The following is a 19,515-nucleotide window of genomic DNA, read 5'->3' as shown; positions in this document are numbered from 1 at the left end:
TAGTTTTTAGTTTTTAGTTTTTAGTTTTTAGTTTTTAGTTTTTAGTTTTTAGTTTTTAGTTTTTAGTTTTTAGTTTTTAGTTTTTAGTTTTTAGTTTTTAGTTTTAGTTTTTAGTTTTAGTTTTTAGTTTTTAGTTTTTAGTTTTTAGTTTTTAGTTTTTAGTTTTTAGTTTTTAGTTTTTAGTTTTTAGTTTTTAGTTTTTAGTTTTTAGTTTTTAGTTTTTAGTTTTTAGTTTTTAGTTTTTAGTTTTTAGTTTTTAGTTTTTAGTTTTTAGTTTTTAGTTTTTAGTTTTTAGTTTTAGTTTTTAGTTTTTAGTTTTTAGTTTTTAGTTTTTAGTTTTTAGTTTTTAGTTTTTAGTTTTTAGTTTTTAGTTTTTAGTTTTTAGTTTTTAGTTTTTAGTTTTTAGTTTTTAGTTTTTAGTTTTTAGTTTTTAGTTTTTAGTTTTTAGTTTTTAGTTTTAGTTTTTAGTTTTAGTTTTTAGTTTTTAGTTTTTAGTTTTTAGTTTTTAGTTTTTAGTTTTTAGTTTTTAGTTTTTAGTTTTTAGTTTTTAGTTTTTAGTTTTAGTTTTTAGTTTTTAGTTTTTAGTTTTTAGTTTTTAGTTTTTAGTTTTTAGTTTTTAGTTTTTAGTTTTTAGTTTTTAGTTTTTAGTTTTTAGTTTTTAGTTTTAGTTTTTAGTTTTTAGTTTTTAGTTTTTAGTTTTTAGTTTTTAGTTTTTAGTTTTTAGTTTTTAGTTTTTAGTTTTTAGTTTTTAGTTTTTAGTTTTTAGTTTTTAGTTTTTAGTTTTTAGTTTTAGTTTTTAGTTTTTAGTTTTAGTTTTTAGTTTTTAGTTTTTAGTTTTTAGTTTTTAGTTTTTAGTTTTTAGTTTTTAGTTTTAGTTTTTAGTTTTTAGTTTTTAGTTTTTAGTTTTTAGTTTTTAGTTTTTAGTTTTTAGTTTTAGTTTTTAGTTTTTAGTTTTTAGTTTTTAGTTTTTAGTTTTTAGTTTTTAGTTTTTAGTTTTTAGTTTTTAGTTTTTAGTTTTAGTTTTTAGTTTTTAGTTTTTAGTTTTTAGTTTTAGTTTTTAGTTTTTAGTTTTTAGTTTTTAGTTTTTAGTTTTTAGTTTTTAGTTTTTAGTTTTTAGTTTTTAGTTTTTAGTTTTTAGTTTTTAGTTTTTAGTTTTTAGTTTTTAGTTTTTAGTTTTTAGTTTTTAGTTTTTAGTTTTTAGTTTTTAGTTTTTAGTTTTTAGTTTTTAGTTTTTAGTTTTTAGTTTTTAGTTTTTAGTTTTTAGTTTTTAGTTTTTAGTTTTTAGTTTTTAGTTTTTAGTTTTTAGTTTTTAGTTTTTAGTTTTTAGTTTTTAGTTTTTAGTTTTTAGTTTTTAGTTTTTAGTTTTTAGTTTTTAGTTTTTAGTTTTTAGTTTTTAGTTTTTAGTTTTTAGTTTTTAGTTTTTAGTTTTTAGTTTTTAGTTTTTAGTTTTTAGTTTTTAGTTTTTAGTTTTTAGTTTTTAGTTTTTAGTTTTTAGTTTTTAGTTTTTAGTTTTTAGTTTTTAGTTTTTAGTTTTAGTTTTTAGTTTTTAGTTTTTAGTTTTTAGTTTTTAGTTTTTAGTTTTTAGTTTTTAGTTTTTAGTTTTTAGTTTTTAGTTTTTAGTTTTTAGTTTTTAGTTTTTAGTTTTTAGTTTTTAGTTTTTAGTTTTTAGTTTTTAGTTTTTAGTTTTTAGTTTTTAGTTTTTAGTTTTTAGTTTTTAGTTTTTAGTTTTTAGTTTTTAGTTTTTAGTTTTTAGTTTTTAGTTTTTAGTTTTTAGTTTTTAGTTTTTAGTTTTTAGTTTTTAGTTTTTAGTTTTTAGTTTTTAGTTTTTAGTTTTTAGTTTTTAGTTTTTAGTTTTTAGTTTTTAGTTTTTAGTTTTTAGTTTTTAGTTTTTAGTTTTTAGTTTTTAGTTTTTAGTTTTTAGTTTTTAGTTTTTAGTTTTTAGTTTTTAGTTTTTAGTTTTTAGTTTTTAGTTTTTAGTTTTTAGTTTTTAGTTTTTAGTTTTTAGTTTTTAGTTTTTAGTTTTTAGTTTTTAGTTTTTAGTTTTTAGTTTTTAGTTTTTAGTTTTTAGTTTTAAGTTTTTAGTTTTTAGTTTTTAGTTTTTAGTTTTTAGTTTTTAGTTTTTAGTTTTTAGTTTTTAGTTTTTAGTTTTTAGTTTTATTTTCAAAGATATTTCAAAACAGGACAATTTTGCCCAAAAACGGCTCACTTTTGTCAGAATTGTTAATAATTTTGAAAGCGATCTGGCATAAACCGAAGACAGAAGTGAATGAGAAATTTGCAAAGAAAGACATCGCCCGAAATGTGTGAAGCAAACCGATTATTATTTAAGCAAATTGGAGCCAATTTGAGCCAAATTTGAGCCCGAATTAGACGTTATTTTTGCAGTTGGTGAAAGAGGGGAGGAGGTTTTTCTTCTTTCTTTTTGTAGGTTATTGGAGCGTTTTCGTGATCCGCGATCCGGGAATCGGATTGATTGGTGCGGGTAAATTGCTTGGCTGATTGGAGCTTTTGTTGACTTTAATGTGGTTTAGCGATGCAAGACAGATTGGCGCTAGGTTTGCGGTTTGACTAAACTTTTGTTGTTCAGAAAACTTTCTGTTTGTGGGTATTAACAAACTCTCATTATTTGAATAGTTTGAATAAGTTACATCATTCAAACAAGTCAAACTGATCATGTGAGAAATACAAATCACCACTATTGTATTTCAAACTATAAACAATGAAGCAAAAATGTAAAATTTCTCAAGTTTCATAACATGAGCCAGATTAGCAAAAGTTTATCTTATGAATGGCAACAATGCTTTCTCTATAACATAACAACCGTTTTTTCATCAACACTCGTAATGCAATTTGCTGCGATTTATATGCATTGGATATATCCTATAACAATACCATAAAACAGAGCAAATGCATTGCTAGCTAGTTTTTTTTCTGCTGCACTTTAGAACACACATCCCTTTCATTACGGTTTTGCATAAGTACCCACAAGTGTTCGATCAAATTATTTCTAACATTCGCTCGATGATGCTCCATCTTCTTCTTTTCTTCTTTTTCGCACAAGAAAAACAACAAGGTTGCAAAAAATTGTTGCGTTAGTGCAAAACTTCCCACTATGGAACACAAACGCAAGGGCGGTTCGTTGCAGTGTTGCACTGAAAACAGTTCTTCATAAATTACTATTACACAGTTCAGACTTCGTTTTTTTTTTCATTCATTCGTTTCCATGCATTAGCCGGGTAAGAAAATGCATGGCAGTGAAAAACTGGACAAAAAAATGCATTGCAGCAGCACGCGTGGTAAGGAGCGAAGGGAAATCTGCAGCACGCAGCTGCACCTTAACCCTTAAAGTGCAAGACATGAAATAAAAGTTAAAATAAATTCTTTCGAAAAATTTAAATGCAAAAAGCATTTTGTTAAAAAGGATAAATTAACATTCTTTAATGGTACAAAAAAAATAAATTATCCGCAAAACAGATCTTCAGGGTTGGACATGCTTGATCGTAGTGTTATGAAATCCGGTCCCCACTCTTTTGATACGAACAACAGTAGTGTGTACGGATGCCATAAATAAAATGTGAAAAATATACCCGCTGTGTCAAAAATCAGAACATTTCTGGAGTTTTTTTTGAAAAGGACCAATAAACCAAATTTTCAGTTTTTGCTTTTTGGGTGTTTTTTAATACCCTTGACTCAAGGCGGTTCTAAAAACACCCAAAAAGCGAAAACTGGAAATTTGGTTTATTGGTCCTTTTCAAAAAAAACTCCAGATTATTTTTTCAATAAAGTGAGCAAACAAGTTGTTATCAAAGCTTCAACAAATTTAAGTTAGTGAGGCTATTATCAAAGACAATATTTCCAGATTAATCATTCGAACCGTCATTGGATAGGTTATCGAAAGACCTTCCAAATGAAAGAAGATCTGGCAACCCTGTTTCAAGTTATGATCTAAGTACAGTAGGGTGCCCAGAAAAAATGACCCCCTGCTCCACAAGCGGATAACGGTTTTTTGGGTGATTTTAAACATCTGTGTAAATTCTGAGCTAAATAGGAAGATATTAACCCATTGATACCCGAGCCTAAAGTTGGTGAAAAAAAAGTTTTTCATGCAAAAATGACTTTTTTAAATCGCTAATAACTTTTCAGGATCGAGTTTTACAGCTTTGGTATGTTCTACAAAGTTGTAGAGCATTAAATTTTCAATAATAATCTCACTTTTGGGAATATTTGGATGGAAGTAGCGCACCGCGCAGACCAAACCGTAAGAAACTTGGGTTTTCCATACATTTTTTCGATTTTTCCCATACAAACTTCACCCCCGAGTATCAATGGGTAAATGATGATCGATTTTGATCATATTTGGCCCAGAGTCCTAAAATAGGTCAAGGAACAATATTCAGCTTGTGGAGCGAGGTTTTGAGAAAAAGTCCCATATTCTGGGCACCCTAAAGTACAGTCATCCCACATATTCGGAACACCTACAAATTCGGAACACTTTTGTGATAACTTGTCAATAGCATGCCAACTGCTTCTTTTCTGTCGACCTTACTATTTTTAGGACTTTTATTTGGACATTTTCTTGCTATTTCACTAGTTATAGTAGTATTTTCAAAACAAAAAAAAACTGCATTTCAAAACTATTTTATTCGGAGCAGCAAAACACTGCCTCCAAATTGCTTGTTCCATAATTGTGGGATGTTATTTTACCTCCCACAAATGTGGAACACCTGAATTTAACTGATATTTTCACACAAAAAAATATCAGACCATTCATAAAACCTTACTAAGCTTGAGTTTCATTGATTTTAGGGTGTGAAGTCATTATTTCATAAAAAATATTTACTTCTGGAGTGAACAAAAGTTTGTTTACATCCGTAAGAAAAAAGAGTTCCGAATTTGTGGATCTCAAGGGTCAATGTTTTTCTTTGAAGATTTTATATAAAAAGTAAAAAATTACAGTCAGTCAATACATGAATCGAAAGATCACAAGAAAAGCTTTCACATGATTTGCTTTTACATTATGTACAATTATCGATTTACTATGATTTTTTGCATTGTTGGCTGATCTGTATACTGTTCCAAATATGAGGGATGACTGAACTTCAATTTAGTTTTGACATATTTTCCAACTGGTAAGGTTTGTCATAAGACTTATATTTTTTTAAATGTACTAGAGCAGGCCACACAAGGTGCATGCACTATTTTTGAATTATTTTTTTTTTCAAGAGTATTTAAAAAAATGGTTTCATTGAACATTCTTATTTTGAATTCCGGGGTGATTTTGATAATTATTATTATTCTTATAAAAATCAGATTTAATGTGTTCAAATTTTATGTTTACGTCAAATGTACCATCACTAAGGTGTCTGATACAGCTTTTAAGATCAATGTTTATTACTAGTTTTGTTTACAAAATTATCGAATCATATTACACTCTTAACTGAAATCAAAGCAAGAATCACAAGTTTTAAAATTTTTTATGACATTTGTTCTAATAAAAATGCCTATACATTTTTTTGAATAACGTTTCAAAAACACATAATACCAATTATTAACAAACTTATTTTACCTTCTCCTATAGTGGAAAACTGTCCAAAGAATCTTAAAATGCATTCCATTTTCCGATTCGAAATCATGTTCATTGAGAAAATCATGCCACTTTCAGAATATTAAAATGATGCTATTTATCAAAATTTACATTATATAACTCACTTTTAAAACTTTTCAAAATTTTATGAAAACTTCTTCTTATAGTACTTTGAACACTTTTCCATCACGGTCAGAATGATTCCATACCATTCCGTGCGTATTTAATTTGCACTCTTCATTTTGCGGAAAAATCCCTAACCTATCAAAGTTATCCCAGGTATAAAGTCTCCCCGTTTTACGGTAACAAAAATATACTTTTTTTGAAGCCGGATCTTCTGGTTTTGGTTTCTGTAATTTTTGTAATGTCTCAGACTTTGCCTCTACGATTTTTTTACATTTAACATAATAATGTCATCATTCTATAGTTGAACATGTGAAAAACAAGCGAAAATTTTAAAAAGTGACTGTAAAAATATGAAAAACTAAAATGGAAAATGATAATGATAGGAGGTGCTAGTATAAGCCAAATATTATCAGAACCAAACATAAACTAAATATGATAAATGAAAATAAAAATACTAAAACTGGAAAAATAAAAACACAAAACAATAAAGTAAAATTTTCGAAGACAAAAGTTTCACAAAATGACTCCTAAAACGCAAAAAAAAAATTGAAAAAAAAATTTGGCCATAACATTTCAGCAAACCTTTTTTCATTGAAATATTCAAACTATTGCCTGTTATTTATTTTTTATGTTTGCGATTTCATATGCGATTTAGTGTGAAGTATGTAGCCATTTGTATGAGAAACTTCCAAGGCCTTCAGACAATCGAGGCTGGGCTGTACATAAAAAATAATTTTTCAATGCAAAATCTATTTTGCTAGCGCAAATTACTATACAAATTTTTAATGATTCGTAAATTGGTCTTTTTTCAATTTCAAAATAGTTTATGAAGAAAAACACAAAAGCAAAAATTTTTTTTGAAGAGCTGAAAATCATCTTGCAATTTTTTTTATACTTGGTTGTTATGGCTGCTATTGCAGGAATAAAGCCACTGAAAACAACCTAATTTCTCAAAATTGAAAATCGAACCGAAAGTTCCATCAGTTGAAAGCATAGATAAGTTGGTGAAACTTAGCAAAACCCGTTATGCACAACGTTTAAATTTTTAAAGGCCTACATAATTGCAATGATGTTTTTCCTCCATTAAATCTGGAGTTTGTTCAAAGTTAAAAAATCAAAATTGTATTTTTATTTTTGTTTTGCTTTTTGGGTGTTTTTAAAACCGCCTTAAGTCTGCAAAAAGTAAAATATGATTTTTTTGTATTTTATCACTTTAAAAAAGAACTCAGAAAATGTTCTTTAAAGTAATAAAAATTTAATATTTTCAAAAAATAAACCTGATAAAGCCTATCCCAAGTAACATATTAGGCTTTACCAAAGCTGTCACAACCGCTATAAAACCTATCAGCCAAAACCAGCATTAAAATCCCTTAGTCGTAACAAACTCCCCAGAACCTTGATAAACCCCACTTAAAACCCAAAAGGACCTCCGCAAAAGGTTGTTACGGCCTATTTATAAAACCTACATAGGAGTTCAAGGCTTTACAACTGAATCCTAACAACATCCTCAAAGCCTTGATAAAACCTTTGTTAAAACCTAGTCAGGAGTTATGGAAAAATGACATTTCATACGTCTTCAAACGTCTTATGCCAAATAGGTTTTATTTTGGCAAAAATAAGTCTTCGTCTTGCCAAATGAAATTATGGAGATGGTTGTCAAAAATGGCGATGATAAATAATAGATATTAGAGGTAATCCAAATAGTTTGAAAGCTAATTTCTCGCAATTGATGACTCAAATTCAGCTGCGGTTAAAATTTTATTGATAAATGTAGGGGAGATAGAGCCAAAAAATTCAACTCGCTTCATCAAAAATCAATATTTTTAAATCACAGTGTTAAATGTTAAAAAATATTTTATTGCAATTCTTTGAAAAAAATGTTCAAAATATTTTTAAACATCTATCGCTATATTAATCATACCAGAAATTCAGCATAAATGTGTGTTTTCATCAAATTTAAATCAAATTTTTCAGTTTTCTATTTTTTCAATCAAGATGGCGGTAAATCATATTCAATCAGAGCACGCGTTTAGCGCCATATTTATGCACTGCTGTTTGGCCGCGATAAATGCTCTTTTAGGAGCTTATGGTTTTAAGTGAGCTTTTTACGTGCCTAATGGCACTTGACAGCTACAACACCCTAGGTTTTAACAAAGCATGCGATAAAACCGTTTGGCATGGCATTGCCATCTGGTTTTCAAGCCCCTATTAAAGCTTTCATAAAACCTTATTGAAAGCCAGTCGGCTTTTATTTCCACCCGGATTTATGTCCGAGGCATAAAACCCTGTTAGAACCTATTAATTAGCTCTTGCTTGTTGGTTGCGTTGAATGCCCAAATAAAATTATTAAGCAATCAAGATGCTACAATAAAACCTCAATAAAACTTCGTGGTGGCTAGTTGGTTTAAAAATGTTACTTGGGATTGCTTGTGAACGCACTTTTTCAAAAAAAAATAGAAGTCATTTTCGATTGCAAATTAAGTTTTGTGTAAAATATTTAAATCTTTGTATGGCCGCACCATGCTGAACTTTCGCACAAAATTTGTATTTGCTAGTTCCCTAAAGCACATAAAAAATCGAAATTTAAAAAATGCGTATTTTGGTAATTTAAATATTTGTGATAAAAAAAGTAAAGAAATGGGACTCGAATGGTGGGTCAGCGCATATGGGTCGAGTGCCCAAGCCTAAGATATAGGATTCGTTTGTACGTGTCCCTATTTTTCTGATCCTACAACTTTGCCAAAGACACCAAATCGATCAGAAAAATATCCACAAGTCTATTTAGTATGATTAATTCTCAAAATTGTGTGCAGCAAAAAGTTTTCCGATTTTTAAATAATTTTTTTTCCAAAAAAAAAAGAATGTAACGCAATCCATTTTTTTATTTTTAAAATTATTTGTCATGTTTTAAGGGATAAAAACTCGCACATTTTGAGCCATAGAGAAGTACGGACCAAAATTTAGCCACCAAGTTATTAGTGAAAAATTAGCTTTTTTTTTGAAAAAAATCGAAATCAAACTAATTTTTTATTTTACTTCAGATTTTAATATAGAATCAATTCAAATTAGCAATCGAGAAATATTTTACAAAAAAGTTCATAAAAGGCATTGTTTTCAAAATAAAGCAACTAAAACTTTGGTTTAAGCTAAAAATTTAGTTTTTTAGCCTTAAAAAAGTTTTACATTTCTAAAAAAAAAATTTCTGCGATGTTCAGAAAAATTCCTATAACAATTTATAAAAAATCGAAGATGGGAACTTTGGATGCTGAGATACAGCGAATAAAAGAAAAGGAAACAAGTTAGTTTACTGATCATATAGCAACACTGTCATATGATTCTTAACAGTTTACGATCTGTGGCCTATAAATTCAAAATCTACAAAAATTAAAAAAAAAAGATTTTTTACAAGGCCGATCCATTTATTTTAATGAGTTTTTGTCTATCGGCTCTGGCCTTCGAGAGGGGGAAAGGGGTTGCGTTGAAAACAAAATTATAAAAATTTTAATAACAAGCCAGATTTTCAACATTTTAATGAAAAAAAAACTCGGAAATGCATTACACACTTGGTTTTCGTATTGTAATCATTAGTTTTCAAAAAATCTTAGTTTTGAACTAAACATCATACATGATTATAAAGGCAGGGAAATGCATTATATGTTGTTTTCAGCTGATAACACTTAGGAAATCATTGAAATTTTTAGGTTTTTAGAAAAAAAAAATTGCCTCGTTATTTGTCAGGCCGTTTTGAAACTTTGACAAATTGGAAAATGGTAACAAACTCGTTTACTTTCAATTTTAATAACAAACGAATGAAATAACAACAATAACTTCTAAATGAAAATAATATTGCTCAGGAAAGCAACTGAGAAAAGGTGCAAAGCCACTAAAATGTTGCATGCTAATAATTCACCTTGTACTCCAAAGCTCAAGACCCAACCAACCGAAGGAACCTAAACCTACATTGATTGATTTGGCTGGTTGGTGCAATTATTTATGCAAATTGAATGTGAATAATCTGCGCAATTGCTGTTTCTTTCCCTGTCTTGTTCTGCGTTCAAACCCCCAGGTATGTAAAAGCTGTTGTAAAATTAAGCTGAAAAAAAACTAAAACACCAACCATTAGCATTCCATTTCTCGACCTAAACTGACTATTAAACTGTACCATACTCGCAAAACCGTTGCGTTTGTGGTGTTGTATTACCACAATTACACTCCAACACTTGAGATAATTTTTCTCGACTTTAATTTCGTTGGCGAACGTCGCCGTCGTCATCCTCAACAATAACAAAATTGCGAACCTGTCTCGTGTTCTTGTGCCACGGCTTCAGAACTCAAGAAAATTGCAATTATTGCCGTTGTTCTTGCACTTGTTTCGAAACATGACCTTTTGGTCAAGTTTTATTTTTTTGTGAGTCGTCTTAAAATGACGTATCAATACTAAATAGAAATACAATGACTCGTTTTCAACCGACAACAATCAAACAAGCATCATTAAAAATGCATCAAACTGCACTTGTTGTGACAAAAACGACGCGCTAAACAAACAATGGCCTCCTCGTCAAGAACAAGCGCGAATCGGTGGGAAATTTGTTCTTCTGAAACGGCGAAACAGTTGGCCAAACAACCGGGTCGTTTCGTGGTGACAATAAACCGCAACGCAAGTTGGACGGTTGACCTGGATTCATAATTACCCTGGTGGCCGGATGTTCACGCAGAGGTGTCTTCTTATTGGGGCAGGTGTAAAAAGTAAAAACTGCACCGAGGGAAGGTGCAATCCTCTGCGAGGTCATCGTGATGAGAGACAATCGTAATTTTGGGTAATTGAAGGGTATGGTGCCATTTATGGGCAGTTGAAGTGACAGACATTGAAAGGTAATGAAATTGAATTGTCCACGCTCCATTGAGATTGTTGAGGGGTTGAGTTTTCCAAAAAAGTGTCCACGTGGTTTGTGGATGGTCCCTTCACAAAATATTTTAAAATTAAACAAAACCGAATCTAAAAAAAAGATCATTTTAAAATGCTTTTACCTTGATGTACATTATCAAAATGCAAAAAAAAATGTGTGAAATCGTTTTCGATTGCTAAATTGAATTTGTAGGCGAAGAGGGAGTAATATGCACCCCCCGAGCAAAATGCACCCCCTGCTTTTCTCGATACTTGGAAGAATTGTCCGGGAAAAATCATAGAAATTGGAAGCTTAATATTGCTAAACCATGCTGGATAAATTTGAGCTTCGTAGTACAAAATCAGTTTAAGCTACACAGAAAAAAAATCATGGTAATATTACATCTCGGAAGGGGTACATCTTTTATGTCAGGAAAAAATGTGTAATTTTACCTCTGAAAATATGTAATTTTACCACTTGTCTGTTGTAATGTTGCTTTTTCAGTCTAAATTGAGGTAAAATTACATCATAATAGAGGCAATATTAAACCTTCCAAAAATAAACCTTCCAAATTTACACAATTTTTTACTGTGTTTTTGCAAAACATTAAAATGTTGTGTTTTCATCTAATTTTCATTGAACTTTCATTATGATTTTTGGACAATATAAAAAGCATTTATTGATATTGTAAGTGTTGAGGTATATAATTTTTGCCATGATCTTCATTATTCTGTAGATAGATGAGTCCAAAAACATCGAAAAATGCATTTTTTATTAAATTTTCTGCAAAAAGCGTGGTTGGGGCAAAATGCACCACTGTAAAGATCCTTTGTAAAAACAGCGGTGTCATCTAGTGGTGACTAGTGAAAACTGCTTTTACCCGGTGCATTTTACCCCATTGTTGTGGTGTATTTTGCCCCGTTATTGTAGTGCATTTTGCCCCAATGTTGCGGTGCATATTGCCCCGCATGATTGTTTGAAATGAATCAGAAATGTTTTTAGAAATTTGATATTTTCGAACAATTTTGAGGTTTTCTAAGACTTTTTTCACATGGATGACGAAAAATAATAGTTGGTTTACAACATCAAACAAAATTCTTCCACAGTAATGCTGTAATGGTTGAGATATCATCGGTAGGGGAGATGGAGGTAAGACGGCCACCCTAAGGGAGAAGTCTCATAAAATAAACACTACAGATTATTTTGATCTCAAATCAGGTACATATGGTTCTACTAATAGTCCATTATAGAAATGACAAAAATGAGTTGGTCTAAAAACCAATTTTTAATACTTTTCAGCAATTTCAAAAAAATAATTGAAATCGGATATATATCAAACACGCGGGGTAAGACGGCCACCCATGTGGGGTAAGACGGTCAGTGCTATAAATTAACTTGATAACTTTGTTAAATCCACCCAAATACCTACATGATTGGTTGAACAGACTTCTCTGAAAATCATGACTGTTTTGGTTGAAAAAAAACAAGTTTCAAAGTGAAGAAAAATTTTGTTCAACAAATTTTATATTTTGGCTATGTGAATTTTATATTATTGCGACCACATTTCATGGAAAATTATGAATTTTTACACGAAAATATACCCAATTTAATGAAAATTAACTGGTTTGTGTATTTCGATTAGAATGAGTAAATCAAAATTATGTAAACAATATTAAATTAGCGACTTTTATTAAAAGTTTAAGAGCGAGTTTTTCACCGATGTGTAACAGGTCGTATCGAGGTGCTCCGATTTGGATGAAACTTTCAGCGTTTGTTTGTCTATGCATGAGATGAACTCATGCCAAATATGAGCCCTCTACGACAAAGGGAAGTGGGGTAAAACGGACTTTGAAGTTTGAGGTCCAAAAAACATGAAAAATCTTAAAATTGCTCGCATTTCCGTAAAACTTCATCAATTCCAACTCTCTTAGATGCATTCGAATGGTCTTTTGAAGCCCTTCAAAACGTGCTATAGACATCCAGGACTGGTTTGACTTTTTCTCATAGCTTTTGCAAATTACTGTTAAAAATGGATTTTTTTAAAACCTTAATAACTTTTCCCAACAGCCTCCAACACCCATACTCCCATAGGTCAAAAGTTAGGGAATTTCATGGACTATAAGCCTACGGTATTAACTTTTTGGCCAATCGCAGTTTTTCTCATAGTTTTACGGTTTTTCTAGAACAAACATTTTACAACGTTAGTTTTTGCCATGTAGGCCGCCATAGCGGCACTTTTTGGTCTCAATTTTGTCATATTCGGAATCCTCGGAAAATTTTACATTAGGTTGAGGTGTTGTAATTTTGAATTTGATTGTAAAATATGCCATTTAGAATTAATTAAAATATTATTTAGCATTTTGTCGGATTAAGGGTAAAACAAGTTTTCGCCTACTTGATACAGCATTTGACGTATTGAGCATAGGGTAAATAAGATCTATTTCTTTTTTCAAAAATGTTTTATTTAATTATTTTTTAAAGCAATATTACAACTCCAATACTTCTAACTTACGTGAAATTGTCCGAGGATTCCGAATATGACAAAATTGAGACCAAAAAGTGCCGCTATGGAGGCCTACATGGCAAAAACCAACGTTGTAAAATGTTTGTTCTAGAAAAATCGTAAAACTATGAGAAAAACTGCAATTGGCCAAAAAGTTAATACCGTAGGCTTATAGTCCATGAAATTCCCTGACTTTTGACCTATGGGAGTATGGGTGTTGGTGGCTGTTGGGAAAAGTTATTAAGGTTTTAAAAAAATCCATTTTTAACAGTAATTTGCAAAAGCTATGAGAAAAAGTCAAACCAATCCTGGATGTCTATAGCACATTTTGAAGGGCTTCAAAAGACCATTCGAATGCATCTAAGAGAGTTGGAATTGATGAAGTTTTACGGAAATGCGAGCAATTTTAAGATTTTTCATATGTTTTGGACCTCAAACTTTAATGCCCGTTTTACCCCACTTCCCTTTGTTGTAGGGGGCTCATATTTGGCATGAGTTCATCTCATGTATAGACAAACAAACCCTGAAAGTTTCATCCAAATCGGAGCACCTCGATACGACCTCTAGAACAAACCGAGCAGAATCTACAAATACTGCCTCTTAATTAGATTTCATACTATTCAATGAATTTTGCTATATCACAGTAAGGAATATTGACGAACCAGCAGTTAACAGCATTTTGATTTTAAAAAAATGATAGTTTTATCGAAAGTATGTTAAATATGTCTTAAATATGTCTTAACAGTCAAAAATCCTTCAAAAATGCAACCTTTATCAAACCAAATTTACAAATAACGGGTGGCCGTCTTACCCCCCGTGGAGGTGGCCGTCTTGCTCCCAAATTTTGCAAACACCTCAACGCATTTTTTTTAACTTTTTCGAGGGACATAATCTTGGGAAAACTTCTATTTAACATGAAAAAATATTTAAAGAAAGTATTACATATTGCTACCTAATCAAAATGCTTAAGTTGTAAATCATAAAAAAAAACATTCAGTTTCAAGTAGAAAAAATATTTGTTTATTTTGAGCTATTTTTATACTATTTCAAACAATAGGTTTGGCAAAAGTGACTCCATATGCATTTTGTAGCATGAGGAACAGTATTGCTTAACATTTTAGTAATATTCATTAGTATGCTTAATAAAACAGTGGGGTGACCGTCTTACCCCGCCTGGCCGTCTTACCCCCAGCTCCCCTAAACCTCGTTAATTAAATGTACGACCCGTGCTGAAAAAATATTCTTTTTGCATTTTGTTGCATAAACTACTATCTTAAGTCCCCTTAAACATACCATGAAGTTCAAGAAAATAATTATTATGATAATAATATTTATTTTAAAACATCAACTTTTTGTGATAAAAAGTCAAATGAAATGAACAAACTCAACATGATTTTGTTCAATTACATGTAGTGTTTGGTTTAAACATAATTAATTAGATTATCAGAAATTATGATAACAGAATTATTTCCGATAATATTAATTGTTAAAGCAACTGGGAATAGATTTTGCTTAATGAACATTAAATAATTACAATTAGGTAATTTTTTAATAGATTCATGTTATTTCATCAAAACAATGTTTACTCCTTACCTCCAAATTAAAATTGATTTCTTTTACGTTTTTGTTTACCATGATCAAATGAGATGATAATCGAATTTGTGCAAAAAGAATTAATTCAATTGGTTGAATACCTAGTACTAAAGAAATTACAATTTGAAGTAAAAGAATTATGGAGCACTGATGCAACTACAGGTTTTAGAGGGTTAAATGTGAATAAATAGAAGACTTTTTGTGGAATGATTTTAATTTATTTTAATCATGTTGCATAATAATACCAAAAAAAATCATTGAAAAATTACTTTCTATTGTTTGTTCTCAAAAAATGCAAAAAAAAAATCAAAGCTTGCTTCAAATATTTGAAAACATTGGGTTGTTTGGAGTAAAACCAACACTAAAAAGCATTACCATTTGTTCAAGAGCTGGAACCAGTATTTGTCATGAAAAACATAATTTCTGCATGTTATGATTGTGGATTATGCAATTTTATGATTGTGGATTATGGATTAATTTTACTCACAGTTTTGATAAAAAATATTTCTCATCAAAAAATACCAAAATACATTTACTTGTAGACGAATGATTTTTTACATGCAGTCAAGCTGCTAATTGATCTTCACACTTATTTAAACCATTAATGTTGATGTCCTATACCAAGCCTATCCATCCATGTCCTATCCAAACCAAGATCATAACAATTTTCAATAAATTTAAAATTTCCCGGGAATTCCCGGGATTTCCCGGGGAAATTGGCTGAAAATTTCCCGTTTCCCGAGAAATTGGACGCTCTAATCCGGACATTTTTTCCGTGTAGCTATTTTATTCTGGAAAATCCCAATCATAACCCACAAAATTATCATGTAAATTTGGATGCAAAATTTAATTTGCGATCGTAAATGATTTCATTTTTTAATTTGCTACACCGATTTTATTCGAGGTTAAAATGTTTAGAAAATTCTAATTTTAAGAAAAGCGAGTGTAATATAATTTTAATTTTAGAAGAAAGATGACTCAAAATGTTTTTTTTATGTCATGCTTAAGTTAATCAACATAAAAATAAAAAGAAAAATGTGGTTTTGCTAAGTAAAAATATATGAATTGTAATGGTTTCAATATTTCAATGAAAAAAGTCTTTTAAAATGCATTTTAACACCAGCCTAGCTGTTTAACCATCTTTAGTTTTCAAAATATTTAAGAGCGCGTCCACGAGCAAAGCATACCCATCTCGCATCGACCTCACCAATTTACTTGAAATTTCTGGCCAAAATATGAGCACTCTGGGTTAACGGGAAGCGAGGCAAATCGGGATACAAAGTTTAACAATTCAAAAACGTCAAAAATCTTAAAAAGGTTGTATCGTAAGTAAAATTCAACTTAATTTAAAAATTCAAAATGCATTTAAAAGAGCTTAAATTTCAGGCAGATTGGTGAGTTGCCTATATATTTAGAGAAAAACACAACATTTTCACGTATTCGATTGTTTTAAGAATATTTTCGAAGATATTGAAACATTTCTTCCATTCATAAGAAAACACCACAAAACTAATAATAATTCTAAATAAATTATGAACATGTCTTACCTGTCGTCTGATTCGCATCCAAGTCTCTCGACCAGAAAGGTTCACGCCCTCCTAATCAACATTCAACGGGCGTCGTCTTTTCGAAAATAAATGTCACTGGTAAGTCACCTTTTTTTCCTTCCAGGTGTCCAACTGGTCAGGTTTCCTCTTTTCTATTTTTTTATCTTCTCTAATTTATTTCCCTCCTTCCCAAACACGATAAGCCACACGACCAAACAACAAACTTCAATTTCTTCACGATCGCAAGCGTGTCGATCGAAATGGCCAAGATTACGAGCCGCTCTTCTCAGCGGGCAGTTTCATCGAAAGAGTGCGAGATGATCTTCTTTCTTATCAATCGTATCGATCTGTGTGCTCCTCCTAAATCAGTGATTTCACCTCGCTCGCTCGCGCTACCGTTTCACTTGGCGTTTTTGAATTAGTAGTGTGTAAAAATAAATAACTCACTCGACCTGTTTGTGTGGGACTGTGAAAGTTTTGAGCGAAATTTGATTTATGACATATCAACTTGTTTAAGAACTAAGAAGAAGAATGAATTTCATAACAACTGACGGAAAGAAATTTTTTAAATCTTTATCACAACAATTCTAAAAAGGAGTAGCAATATCTCGATCATTCGATTCTATTGAAAAGGCGGAGGCCACAAACTAATCTCAAAACATTGCGGAACCGAGTTGAAAGACCAAAACAGCAAGTAAAGTTCAGCGTCACTCAAACACCCACAAACACAGTCAGGATATTTGGATCAGGAACAGCAAATAACAAATGAATAATAATGAAAAGTTTGCAACGAACCACAACACACACAAACACTTTTGGCAGCAATGCAATGTCAAAATCCACGAGATGATTAATGCAATAAAGCACAACCAAGCACTCACACACACCCTTTCCTAACACCACGCGGGCCACGAAACAAAAGAAACAACTCACACCAACACGCCGGAGCCAACTTTGAGAGATTTGGTTTTGCAAAAGCCGAAACTGCAACACAAGCGACGAACCACCGCACTGGATAAACAAATCAACGAGAACGAAAAAAAAAAAACAAAAATCCGAAGCCCGCAAAACAAAACACGACTGGTTCGATCGAAAGGTGCCACAAGACTGAATCGCCGGCCGAACCCGAAGACGGAGGCGCGATCGCGATCGTGTTTGTTCGTCGGTGATCGTGGCAAAATGGTTCGGCTCACCTGTGGAAAGCTTACGCGGGTGGCGTGGTGTTGGTGAGCCGAGTTTGGGAAGATAATGAAATGACGTTTCAATTTGGACAAAAATGGAAACGAAGATTCTGGTTTACAGAAAAAAACTTATTACATTGTTTCACAACCAGGGCTTGTGTTGATCTGACATGGCAACTAAACTTCCGTTCACCTTCCCCATGACAGCATTCAAATTAGGTCTCGTGTCGAGCTGTTGCTTGCGTGCTGAACTCTGTTTCCGTTCGTTTCAACTTCATGTGCGTTCCCTGCTCCGCGATGACAATCATAACAGGCGCGCTAAGTAAGCTTTAACGATCGATTCGATGATGAAAGCTGGCTCTGTCAAATTTAGTTCAACGATGATAATATTTTGTTGAAACATGTAAACTGTATATTTTTTTCATGGAATTCATGGAAATTGTTTTATTAGAATCATTAAAAAAGCACAGAAAAAAATCAATTCCCGTAATCGTGAATTGTGTTCATGAATTCGAGAACCACGAAGGAATTTATTCATGAGCATTTGCACTATAAACGTGAATATATTTCTTCGTGGTTGTAATATTCATGAACACCATTCACAATTACGGGTTTGAATTTTTTTTTCTGTGTGAAAGAGTATTAAATCCATAAGTTTTGGAGAAAGACACTCTTTATTTTACGAAATTGTGCATTTCTCTGCTTCTACTGAACCAAAACTGCAACTTTTAGTGAACTTGTTCTGAAAATGCACTCACACGAAATCGTGATTTGCTAGTAACTCAGTTACTAGTACTAACCTTGCCCTAAGCAATACTTTTTGTCCCTGATCACGATTCCGCGCTTCTTTTTTTCGATATCTCGTGACGGAGGTGCAGTACCACTCCTTCCTTTTTAAACATTCGAAAAAATACGTGTTTTTCAGTTCCAAGATGGCGGCGATACTCGTGCAGAACTAGCGCGAGTTTCTTAAAAAAAAAACTTTGACAGCTCTGAGTGCGGCACTCAGTGAGAAACTAAGCCTCAAACGAACCGGACCTTCAAACGAACGAACCATTAGACCAGGCCTGTCCAACGTCCGGCCCGCGGGCCGTATCCGGCCCTTGAAGCCATTTTATCCGGCCCGCGAAAGCTCTTCTAAAAATTTCAAAGGCTGTTCATGAAATCTATATAAATCTATATTATATAAAAAATTTCGACGGTTTTGTTCGAACGCGAATCAATTCAACACGGAACGTCGGATTAAGGTGCTCTTTGTTGCGTTGGGTTCGTATAAGTCCAAGGAAGGTTCTTACGTCAAAAAGTTACAACTTTGGCCACTCTGGAACCGATTCCGGAAAAACTGCAGATTGTATGGGAAAAGTTACGTAAAATCAAATTTTGATCACAGGAGGCTGAATAAGCAAAAAAGTTAAAAACGTCAACAAACGAAAATTGACAGAACGAAGTGTGTCGGGTAAGGCTTGTATTCAATAAATAAATTGAGTGTCTAAATTTTGAAAAAAAGTTTTAGATCAAATTTTCAAATACTTTTAAACTCTAAAAAATGTAACGAGCAATAAAATTTGAATGTTGTTCTTTAATTAAATGTTATTAGTGTATTTAAGAGCAATCGACATAAACAATTACCATATAACTTTAAACAAAACAAAAATACATCAAATAAACACATTTTTGAAAGTTATCTATGATTTCTTTCTTAAACTTAAAATATATGAATCTAATTTGCAATACTAGTTTATCTAATCAAAAATAATTTTACGAAAACAATATTTGTTTAATTTTATCGAACATTAGTTCCGGCTCGACACTGCTTCAGAAAAAGCAGATATGGCCCGCAGGGCCAAAAGGTTGGGCACCCCTGCATTAGACTTACCTACTGTGTCAGTCCGACATCTGACGGCACATGAGTGTTGGTCAGCGTTTTTTTTTTTTTATTTGCTAATTTATTTTTATTTGGTCCTCTTCGGTACCGAGACCTGGTTAGGATTGGGGATCAAATACATTAAATAACAAAAATGAATTCTCTACGGCTAAAGTTAACCCACACCGAACTTTCGGGACATGGTGCCGACCACCCTTTCCTGGTCCGAGC

General features: G+C 31.6%; 1 protein-coding gene across 3 annotated transcripts in view; it reads right to left on the bottom strand.

Moving 5' to 3' along the window:
• Positions 1 to 17,332, bottom strand: part of LOC6031935 — a 56,814-nt gene extending 39,482 nt beyond the window's left edge. The window contains exon 1 of one of the 3 annotated variants that reach the window (XM_038253372.1): positions 17,121 to 17,332. The gene's annotated coding sequence lies outside the window, so the exon portion shown is untranslated. The remainder of the gene's footprint in view (positions 1 to 17,120) is intronic. The other 2 variants (XM_038253373.1, XM_038253371.1) reach the window with 2 other exon arrangements.
• Positions 17,333 to 19,515: the final 2,183 nt, after the last annotated feature.

Source organism: Culex quinquefasciatus, chromosome 2, assembly GCF_015732765.1.
Source record: "Culex quinquefasciatus strain JHB chromosome 2, VPISU_Cqui_1.0_pri_paternal, whole genome shotgun sequence".
Taxonomy (NCBI): Eukaryota; Metazoa; Arthropoda; class Insecta; order Diptera; family Culicidae; genus Culex; species Culex quinquefasciatus.
The sequence above is the reverse complement of the archived record's forward strand: the minus strand, read 5'-3'. Positions and strand labels throughout refer to the sequence as shown.